We start from the raw sequence: 12,467 nt of genomic DNA, 5'->3' as shown, positions 1-12,467 counted from the left end.
TAAATTTAACATGAGCCGAGATGGATCCAATTTATTCATATGAATATTTTTTTTATGAGCCTACATTATTTAAATGTTTTGTATAGTTTTTTTTTTTTTTTTTTTAGATTTTTTAAATTTTTTATTTTGGCCGACATGAGCAAAATTTCAATTTTGATGACGGATCATTACACATCATATTGGGTTGTAGAATGAGTCTCTCAATTCAAAAACCGTTGTTTTTCTATTGAAAAAAAAAATCTGGTTGTTAAGTACCTTCTTTATTGGAAGGTCATGGAGTGAATTCTCCTTCATACCCTTAGAATTAAGCATTGCTAGTATGGTTGACTGGATGTGACTCTTTTGGGTTAATCTAGATTTTCCCCACACATATATATGTATAAACTAAATTAATTTTAAATATATTTTAAATGTTGATAATATTAATAAAAAAATAAAATTAGCTTTTAAATTTTAATAAAATAATTTTACCATATTAATTCTTTGGAAGGAAGGAAAGTATTATAACAATCGATTCATCATTAGTTATATTTTAACAAGAAATATTTATGTAAAACATTAGGAAAATATTTTTTTTATATTTATGATATATTAAAATTTTATTTTATATCATTTTATTAGTGAAATTTTTGAAATTTTATCTAACTAAATTGAAAATAGAAAAAAAAAATAAAAAATATATATATATATATTTCAATTATTTTTTTCTGCTTCAAACTCATGATTTTTTTTAACAATAATATATACATTAGCTAATATAATACAAATATAATAAAAGTATATATATATATATATATATATATATATTACTTGTTTCACAATGTTAATAACTAATATAGATGAGATTGTGTAAATATATTAGGTTACATGGTGTCAATATCTAATTTATACTTGATAACTACTCATATGAACTTGCTCTTCAGAAGATTTAAATCTCCTTTTGTTTTTAGGATAGATAGTTCAATCCTCCTATATAGATTTTATGAATATATAATGTTTTTTCTTATTTTAGTTATCTTCTAACCAAAAGCACTCTTTACTTGTGTATATTAAGTTTAATTATTTAATATATATTTAAAATGAGGAATAGAAGGAAGTACATCCATATATGAGTCAAGTATTCTGCTAAAAACCAACAACTTACATATCAGGTAGATTATGTAATTATATACGATGGTAGGCTTGGGAACAAGTTCCTTTGAAATTTCAACTTCTATAGAAACTCACACCCTTGTTTTCCATAGAATGAACCATGAAAGGAACATGAATTCAATTTGAAGGGGAAACATGCACACAATAGAAGCCTTTCTACAATCTGTGGAGGAGTAGATCCATATGTAAAATCATAACTGTATTATACTTAAGGACCAACAACTCCAAATTGAGACCCAATTTTTGTCTTTCGAGATCATGATTTAGAGTCTGACCTTCTTTGTGAGTGAGATATTGATTCTTATGATTGTTGTGAGAGGGACACCATGAATGATTAAATTGAAGCTTTCCAGACATTAATTACTAGTTGTGACCTACCATAAGAGAGGAAGATACAGAGATTGGAAAGCTTGTCACTGAAACCCCACTCATCAATATGACGAATAAGGTCTAAGAAGCCATTGGTAGAATAAGGAAAGGGAATAATCAACTTTAGGACACAATGAAGGTGAAAAATTAAAATGAGGAATAAAGGGACTCCTTACTCATGGGAACCTTGGAACCAACAATTCAGTCAACTATCACAATGAAAGACATGATCTAAATTGTGTTCCATACCCATCCCTCTAGAAGTAATTGCAAGCACCAATGTGGAAGGTTATATCACTTCGTTAGTTCTTTTTTCTTCGAGGATTTTCTTTGTGTGGGAAAGTGACTAGCCTTGCCCTTGCCACATATCACAAGGGTATTGGCTTCTTAGGGTTGGGACAAGCCACATAGAAATTGGTACACTAGTGGTCTATGCATAAGTATTAAATTTTGTTGTTTGTGCCCATATTCTTCAATGAAAATATTGTTGCATGGATCCACCATACACGTGTCTTCAAAAGGTTGTTGTGTGGATCCACCATACATGTGTCTTCAAATTCAGAATTTTACTATAGAAGGCACAATAGAAGCCTTTATTCCAACGTTTCAAATCCCAAGTGGGATTCTCTGTTTGTCACATTTACAGGGAAAGGAATGTGGAAGCAAATTACTTTTCTAAAAAGGGTTTGCAACAAGCTCTGGACTCTTGGCATATAATTGATTCGGACGACGAGCATGTCACCAAGTCAAATCTACCTCCATACTCTTAAAAATGTCGTTTCATTTCGTCTTTTTGTTGTTTGGTCATTGTATCTCGTTGTTGTGCGGATGAACAATTTATGGGTTATATGGCAAATTTACAGTCTATGTTCCCATGTTTTTTACAGTTGGACTCTGCATATACTTTTATATATTTTATGTTTTTATGGGTTGTTTTCTTTGAATGTTCGGAGAGACCCAATTTTTTTATTTCAGTAAAAGTTTAACTTCATATGATTATCAGTATTGAGAAAGTGCACTTATCACTTCCCTCGGTATGTTGCAGTTTCACTTTCAACGTATGGTGGATTCACAATTTGGTTTTGAATGCTTTGATGCATCTACTATGTAACTTTTTATTTCCTTAATAAAGAGTTCGAGTTTTCCTGTGGAAAAATAAAAATAAAAAAAAGTTAACGAAAAAATGGATACATACACTATCTAGTGAAAGTATGGGTTTTTTAAATTAGGAAGTTATATTGGGTTCGTATTGGTAGGCAGTTAAATAATGTGATTTTTAGAGGTATTTTCCAATATGTAGTCAAATTAGGGGTACTGTTTAGTATGCCACGAACGTGCGTGATATGTCAGAAATTCATTGAGTGAAGCCCCCATGATATAACACAGATCAATATTTGGATCTTTAATTGGATCAATAGAATAAACAACAAGCCAAATGTAAAGGTATTGATATAGAGCCATTCCAAATTCTATAATGATGAATTCATATTCTATAACTTGAGATTAATACCTTTGTAATGTACAAGGCTAATGGAGCTTTGTACGTTTTGATACTCAAATTCTGTGTGATGCCCTATTCATGTTTTTACAGAAAGAATTTGTGTACCAAATTCAAGTTACAATAAGCACTAGAGATGTAAAGAAATCCCTCTATGAAGGCATACAATTGCAATTAAACATACATAGGCATGATATATTGGATTATACAATTCCTTCATTCAAACCTTTCTCTCAATTTTTCCATATTTGAAATAATTATGTGAATGTTTTAAAATTGCGGAGCAATGCAAAACAAATATCTAAGGAATGAGGTCTAAGCTTGTTGCATTTAGTTGAAGTTGTGTACTGTCTAGTTCAAATGTAGCAATTGTTGCTACCTTTACCCCTATTCTTCCCCTATGATCTCTACTAAGTAAATCACCTCCATCCTCACTGTGGGTGAGATAGATTTTTTTCATGGCATTTCACTTTCTAATTTTTCCAAGGTGCCTCCCAACAAACAAATGTCCATTTTATTTCCTTTTCAAGGGATTTTTCAAGACACCTAAACCACCAATACTTGAAAATTAACACCATAATTTCATTCCATGACAAAGAATTTTAGTTTCAGTTGGACACTTGGTGATAAAGTCACACATTTGGCTCTTCAACGTGACATGTGTGAGAAATATTTCTAGTTGCTACTCTAACGTTTGGCATCTTGGTCTCTACTTTCTTCACTACTCACTATAATGATGGCTCTACTATTTCTCATTCAATTAAGCCTACTATTGCTCACTTTGGTTTTGCTCCAACTACCGCTACTTCTCTCTGTGCTAGTCACCCTGATGATGTCTCTACTACTACTCATTCAACCATGTCAACTATTACAAGCTTTTTTTCCACTCCAACTACCCCTACTTCTCTTGTTCCTCTAACCTCTTCCATTTCCATGGGAGGTTGGTTGAGAATTTGTTAGGGTGGCATTAACTAGTAACGCTCCTTTGGAGGAATAGATTATATTCCAACTAGATAATCCCTTTTCCTTTTCTCACTAACTGTTAAGAACCTCTCATGATCGAACTCAAGAGCTATGAGTTTTTCAAGATGAATAGTTAAGCAATAGAGCTTGGTCAAGGGTAAGTGGTTGCTAGGATTCAAATATACTTTGGTATTCTTCTGAGGCACTGGATAGCATCTTGTTTTTGATAATGGTGATACCCAGGTAGGCTTGGAGCTCATAGCTTGTCAAACCATATATCTTTCGCATTGTTCAGACGTGCTTGGATACAAGTTTTACCTAAAATATATTAAATTATGATAAATGAGATGCCACATTTTCTAATGTCAATGCCATCATCCTTACAAAAAGAGATAAAACTTTTTATCTAATCAAATACAAACTTTAGGAAAACAAAAATTAAATTAATTTAAATATAATATTTTCTTAAAATTTTGGTTTACATTGTGAATATTGAAATAAGTCATGATAATTAATACATAATACATTGACCTTACTAGTTATAACAATAGATTTTAATGATTAAAAAAATAAAGTATAATAAGATTGTAAATAAGATTAACTTTTGAGTATGATATACTTTTATTATTATTATTATTATTATTATTATTTAATCATTTCTCTCCTTTGCAAGTAAGAAGATAAGTTAATCTTTGAAGGAAATTACAGAAATAGTTAATAACATTAGGTAAATAAATATCATCTCCCTTAGTAAACTTCTTTCATGAAGAAAATTCTTATAAGAGTTGATGAATGAAAAAGTTGTTTAATAAGAATTGTTTCATTTTTTTTTAAATTTGTTAACTAGATTTATGGATTTTTGAACCAATAACCTTTGCATAAGAAGTGCTTTAATAATACATTGTATCCCCAATTATTCTACATCCTACAAACTATTAAAAAAGAATTGTTAGATAACGAATTCAAAATGAATATTTTCACTAAGAATTTAAAAACAAACCAAATTAAATAAAAATACAAATGAGAGCATAAAACCAAAATTTGAAAGCTATGAAGACTGTCTCACTCAAATCTCCTTCAATAATAAGAAGATTGAAGTTTTATTAATAATCCTTCATAAATACCAATGCCAAAAAAAACTACAACTATATAACAATACCAATCTCAAGGATCTTCCATATTTCTAATAACATTGAAATTGTAATCATAGATTGTAACATATTTTGATTAGAGTGTTTTTTTTATTATAAAAAAAGTGTTTTGAATTTATTATTGCTTTGATAATTTTATTAGGCTTGTTATCACCACAAATTTGAGCACCATAGTGATACACTTGACAAAGACTTGTAGTTCCAAAGTTCTCTAGTTTTCAATCTTGTTGCGCATGTGAAAAGGATCCCACTCTTATGAATTCTTACACATGTGGTTATACTTTCTAGCATATAACACATTTGGTTGATCTAACAAAGTCCCAAAACAAACTCATATTTTTAGCTTAGCAAATGACCTTAAATCATCAACTAGATTATTGAAGGGTATATATATATATATATATATATATATATATATATATATATATATATATATATAGTTATATTTTGGTGTCATCATGTTTCTCATCATGAAGGGATTGGGATTGAGTCAAATTGTTGATTCTCTAATTTCCGACTCAAGGGAAATGTCGATGACCTCAACTCATGCCTCATGATAACTCTCATATTCCAAGTCTTGTACTCTACACGTGTCATAATTGATTATGAATATTGTCCAGTTCATGTAGTTATTTATAGTTTTAAGGGAAGGTTATCAATGGTTCCATTAGAGCACTGAGGACTTATAGATTATAGGGAATTTTCATGAGTAGTCAAGCTAAATGTTAGAATTTTTAAAATCATCAATTAGATTTAATGATGAATGGAAAAATATTTATTAGAAAAAGTTTAAAACAATTTTTTTTTCAAACCATTAGTAGGATATAACTTTACCTTGAAGTTTCTTGGAGTAGTTGCAACATTTTTTTTGTGTAAGCTAAGGAGGGACCATACTTTTTCCATTATTTCGAATTGAAACCAGTACATTTTCATGGCGGCCTCAACCTGCCCCGAAAGGAAACCGAGTCTGTTGGCCACCTTAAGTTTTTGACAGCCATCCAAAAACAAAAAATACTAATTCTTCTTGTCCAGGCTATGTAAACTAAACATTCAAAAAGATTACTACTGCTTCTTGTTTGCATTATAAACTGAAAATAGAAACGAAACTATCCACCGGCATTCAAAAAACTACAGAGAGCATATACGTATCTTCAAGTATTAATCTGCCATGGCTTCCTGCTGATCCTCTTCTTTCTTTATGCCCGAGTTGATCTTCTTTATCTGCTGTTGTATCTCCTCCAGTTTTTTGTCCTGCATTATCAGAGTGACCTGAATGTTCTGCATTTCTTTCTTCAAATTTGGAATTCCCTGGGACAATTCAGCCATCTCCATGGCAACCTGTTCCATAGCCTTAGCCAACAGCCTTTTCATAACCCAGTATACATGCAAGGCCTGTTTATACAGAGTCATGCGTCCTCTAGTATTCCCTGGATCCGGTAGGAGGTATTCCCAATCTTCCATTTCTGATCCTGATTGACCCTGGGTCGCTTCTTCCTCCAGTTGCTGTATTATTCTTCTGATGTCCTTATTAGTGTTCTCACAGTAGGCTTGCTCTGCAAACTGTATTTTCTTCTTCAGTGTTTTCCTGTATTTTCTTGCTGGTAATGGTTCATGCTCCTCCCGTTTCCCTTCCGACCATCCTTTTCCTCTGCTGCGTCGGCCTCGTCCCCGTCCTGCTCTTCCTCTGTTCCTGTAATTTCCCCTGCCTCCCCGACTTTTCATACCCGAGGTGCTTCCGAAGTCGCCTCCCTCCTCTCGCCCTTTGCTTCTCCTGTCTCCATACTCCCTGTCCTCCTGTGTTTTGTCCTTTGTTGACCCCGCGTCCTTCCATACCCTCTTTCTTGGTTGCTCAGCTCTATCCTGGTCCGAATCAAACATTTCCACTTCATCTTCAGTATCGTCCTGAACTGTCTGATACTGCTCTGCAGTTTCTCCATCCTCGATTCCTTTCCCTTTCTTTTCCGGGCTTCTCCGTCCTCTGTTCTCTTCGTCCACGTCGCTTCTCATTCTCCTCCTCGTTGCCATTCGATTCTTCCTTCCGGCGCTGCCTGATTGTTTTCTCAGCCTCCTCTGCCTTTCTGTAAACCTACCTAATGTTTTCGCCACCCTATCTCTTCGCAAATCCTCTGCAGTTTCATTTATCGTCCTCCTTCCTTTGTCTCGCCTTCCTCCTTTATGATATCTCCTCCGCCAATTCTCCTCACCTCTCTTCTCCCGATTCTCCTGCCACCTGCCGATTTCATGACCGCCCACCTCCCTTCGTCCTTCTTCTGTGTCGTCGTACCCACGTCCAATCTCTGCCGCATTACCTCCACCAGCTTCATCCTTCATTACTTCCTCGCCGCTCCTCCTCGGAATGATATCCTTTCTGCTGATCACTCTGTCCTCCTTCATCATTACCTGAATTCCTTTTGCCTCGTCATCCTCCCTTACCTGATTTGTATTAATTGCCCTGATCGCCATCATTATCACCCCGATCGGGGGTCTCTGGGTGTCTTTTTTATTGAGTTGTGGTTTTATTATGGTCTTGAGTGATTATGGTAGTGAGTTCATCCCATCCCGGTTTATTCCTTATTGTTGGCCAGCTATTGTCGATCTTTTCCCCCTGTTCTTTACTCCCCCAGTTTGCAAGGTAGTCTGCAGCCTTGTTTCCTTTTGTTAGGCCCCTATACTACTAGTGTAACCCCTTATTGTTATTAGTACAACCCACTTATTATATTGATGTACCCATGTAGTGCCCATATTGTTACTATTGTGCCCCATAGAAGCCCACTATTGTTATTATTTTGCCCTTACATTATTAGTGTTATGTCGGCTCTCATTATGTTATGACCCCTTAGACTCCTATATATAGAAAGGAGGTCTTTTCATTTGTATCATCCAAGAATTGTTCATTTATGTAATGTAAAGGAGGTTTCCCCCTCAAAGAGGCTGAATTCTAAGGCGTTGATCTATCTTTTCTATCTTTTCTTGAGCTGGTTTCATAACATTTGGTATCAGAGCTGTAGTGCCCATATTGTTACTATTGTGCCCCATAGAAGCCCACTATTGTTATTATTTTTCCCTTACATTATTAGTGTTATGTCGGCTCTCATTATGTTATGACCCCTTAGACTCCTATATATAGAAAGAAGGTCTTTTCATTTGTATCATCCAAGAATTTTTCATTTATGTAATGTAAAGGATGTTTCCCCCTCAAAGAGGCTGAATTCTAAGGCGTTGATCTATCTTTTCTATCTTTTCTTGAGCTGGTTTCATAACATTTGGTATCAGAGCTTTGGATTCTAGGGTTTCGCTGCTCCAAACAGGGCATCGTGGCATTTTCGCTATAACATTTTTTCTGTGATGTTTCAGAAGTTGCAAAAAAAACCCATTTGAGACGAAATCCCGCTGAACCTCGGGTCCGAACTTCAGAGCTGTTTGATCTATATTTGCGGAGATATGATCTGAGGAAGTTGGTCTTTTTGCAAACTTCTGAATTACATTCCAAGCAGGTGACCTGGGGAAAATCATCATAACTTTCTCTCTGAGCATTGGATTGAAATTTCGTAAGAAGGTACAGAAAGAGGACGGACTATAGTTTCTTTTATGCATTTTTCAGATCCAAAGGTCGAAAAATTGACACGTGGAACTTCATACAAGTTTGCTCTTCTGGAAAGGTCTATAATCAGGTCATCTTGGGAGATTGTGTATAACTCTTTCTTGGAGAATCCAATTTGGATCAGACTAGTGGCATTGGAAAGAGGACACAGAGGGCTACTACAGGTAGCAAATTCAGAACTTAAATATCTGAAATTACAGAGTTATAGTCGTTTCAAGATCGAGGTCCTAAAATCAAGAAAAAGAAAGATGAGGAAGTTTGATGACAAGGATCCGGTAAATTAGATACTTCAGATGGAGCAATATTTTGATCTACATGGTGTACCACTGTTACAAAAGGTATGTATTGCATCTTCATATTTAGAACCGAATCAATTTTTATGGTATAAAGGGCTTTGTTCTCATAAACAACTTGTTACGTGGTCAATTCTCACGGAGGAAATGATAGCACATTATGAGGATACAAAGAGCAACACCACAACAATTGGAAAGAGTAAAAAGGCTTTGTGACATATTTGAAAGTAAAATTATGGCAACAAGGAAGTCTACCCCTCACAACTATAAAGATGGACGTGTTGTTTCTCCTAGCCTTCCACAACCTACAAGGGTTACACCACAACAATTGGAAAAAAAAAAAGAGAAAAAGGGCTTTGTTACAATTGTGATAGCAAATGCACTAAAGGTCATAAGTGTGCTGAGAAGAAATTATTTTACATAGGGTATGAAGAGGAGGAAGAAAAGGATCAAGAAACATCAAAAGAAGAGGATATATGCCAGGACCCGACCCCAGAGAAAGAAGAAATGAATCAGAACATATCTTGTAAACTATTGGCAAGAATGACCACTCCTCAAACTCTCAAGATAGAAGGACATATCAAGAAGAAAAAGGTGCAAGAAGTGAAATATCACATCAAGAAAGAAGAAATGAATCCAACCATATCTTGTAATTCACTGGTCGGAATTACCACTCCTCAAACTATCAAGATAGAAGGACATATCAAGAAGAAAAATGTTCAAGAAGTGAAAGATCACATCGAGCGTCAAGAAATGAATCAGACCATATCTTGTAAAGGATTGGAAGAAATTACCACGCCTCAAACTCTAAAGATAGAAGGACATATCAAGAAGAAAAAGGTTCAAGAAGTGAAAGATCACATCGAGCATCAACAACAAGTTCTCCAACTTTTAAAGGATAACGCCACTTCGGTGCAAAATCAAACGAAACAATAGGTAGATCAACATCGTAGTGAAAAATGTTTTGATGTAGGTGATTGGGTATTTTTACTACTACATCTCAAGCAAGCTATTTATGAGAAGGAAATGTTGGCAATACTACATGCACTTAAAAAATGGCGACCTTACCGAATGGGAAGACTCTTCAAGGATGAGGATGTGGAAGCATTGTTTTGTGCTATTTCTATTATCCAACCAGATTGGATAAACGAAGCAAGGGATGAATGGAAGAAGGACGAAGAAGTATGGCCACTTATTCAAAAGTTGCAAAAGATCCCAATTCAAACAATATTGCCAGAAGTTGAAGAGGAAGGAAAAATCATATTAGAACCTGGAGCAGTCACAAAAACAAGAACCCGATAGCTACGAAATCGATCGATTTCAGAGTATCTCATCAAGTGGAAGAATTTACCCGCAGAAGATTCCACATGGGAGGACAAGAATTTTATACAGAACCATCAAGAACTACTCAAGGGTTGAGGACAACGCTTTTTGAAGGAGAGGGGCATGTTAGGCCCCTATACTACTAGTTTAACCCCTTATTGTTATTAGTACAACCCACTTATTATATTGATGTACCCATGTAGTGCCCATATTGTTACTATTGTGCCCCATATAAGCCCACTATTGTTATTATTTTTCCCTTACATTATTAGTGTTATGTCGGCTCTCATTATGTTATGACCCCTTAGACTCCTATATATAGAAAGGAGGTCTTTTCATTTGTATCATCCAGGAATTGTTCATTTATTTAATGTAAAGGAGGTTGCCCCCTCGAAGAGGCTGAATTCTAAGGCATTGATCTATATTTTCTATCTTTTCTTGAGCTGGTTTCATAACACCTTTCCTCCTGACGTGGTTAATGATTTTGTATTCTATTCTCTTTAATATTTCAGCCAAGTCTTGGACGATCCCTGCCGTCCTCCAGCTTCTAGCTACTTGCTCCCAGTCTTTCCCGTTGTTGAGTTTTCGTAACATTTCCACTACTATCTGTGAGTCACCTTCTATTTCCAAATTCGTGTAGCCATTCCTTACTGCTATCCTTAGACCTTGATAAACAACCCACAGTTCTGCTTCATTGTTGGTCATTTCGCCTCCCCATTCCGCATACACCCATCTTGTGTGTTTCTCACTGTCTCTAAAGATGCCCCCAAAGCCTGTCGGCCCTGGGTTCCCTTTGGAAGCCCCGTCAAAATTCAATTTAATGAAATTTCGCTCAGGGTATCTGAACTGTTCTGGACTCTGAGTCTGAGCTCGTTGCTGTATTTCTTTTCTAGGATACACCATGCCGAATTCCATATTTAGTTTTGTTAAGATTCTTCCTTCTTCCGGGTTCGCTTTCCAATCTTCCTCCTCCCAGGTCTCAGCCAGAACGGTTTCTCTAATTGATTTTTGAATTCCTTTCCATATCCTTTCTGGAGTATTGATCTTGTCTAGGAAAATCCTTCGATTTCTTTCCTTCCACAGGAACCATATCACAAATCCTACCACTAGATTCCATGGAGTAGTTGCAACATTATAATAGTTGCATCTTGAGATTTCCTTGTTCCTAAACTTTTATTGTTAAAAAAAAATGAAGTGGCACTACAATAACTACACCTTGAGATTTCCCCGCCCCTAAAATTCTAAATTTCAAGAAACATGAAATTATATTGTATAACACAACTTGATATGATCCAAGGCTGAACCAAGAGCTAAAAGGTTATAAACATTAATTAAAATGTCATTATTTTTAAGGATTAAAATAGATTTTATAGCATAGCTTAAGACATTTTTGGATTTGATGGATCATTGAAAACATCATAAACATAATCAATTGTATGTGTGTGAATATATAATAAACAAACCAAAGTCCCCAAAAGTTTTCATACTCATTACCATTGAATGGTATTTATAGCGATGTTCATAGTCGTATCAATCATTGCATTTATTACCATCGTTTTATCCTTATGACTTTCTTTATTTCATCCTAATTAAATTGAATGTAAGGAAATAATTACTTATCAAGATAAAGGGATTTCTCATGAGCCACAAAATGCCACTATGCACAAGTTCAAGAGGTTGAGAGGCATGGTGTGGTTAGTCCTTGGAAAGGATTCTTAGTGGTGTTTCTTGAGTAGTCATCCTTCACATACACTACTTGGAGGGTGGGTGGAAGGAATCCCTTGAACCATTCTATTGATGCTCATGTTCATATGATCCATAATTTGTATGCCACCAATTGTGATTTCAAAGTGAATTCATGTCATTTATCTTTTCAATCATAGCCATAAACTCCACTAATTTGTTTGAGTATTTTGGTTTACCAAATTTGTACATCTCTATTTCATCACAAAACTCTAAAGCAACAATTTTATATTCATAAAGTGTATCTTTGACAACCCATTTGTTAGATCAAATCTCTACTCTTTTGAGTACAATTCATGCAATAGAGATCAAACAAGTTTAGATTGATCCATATTTGGAACATGAATCTTTTCTTTATAATTAGTGTTATTGAA

Source organism: Pinus tabuliformis, chromosome 3_2 (assembly GCF_031772625.1).
Source record: "Pinus tabuliformis cultivar Carrire ecotype Pingquan chromosome 3_2, CPIR1, whole genome shotgun sequence".
NCBI lineage: Eukaryota > Viridiplantae > Streptophyta > Pinopsida > Pinales > Pinaceae > Pinus > Pinus tabuliformis.
This window is presented reverse-complemented; position numbering follows the sequence as displayed.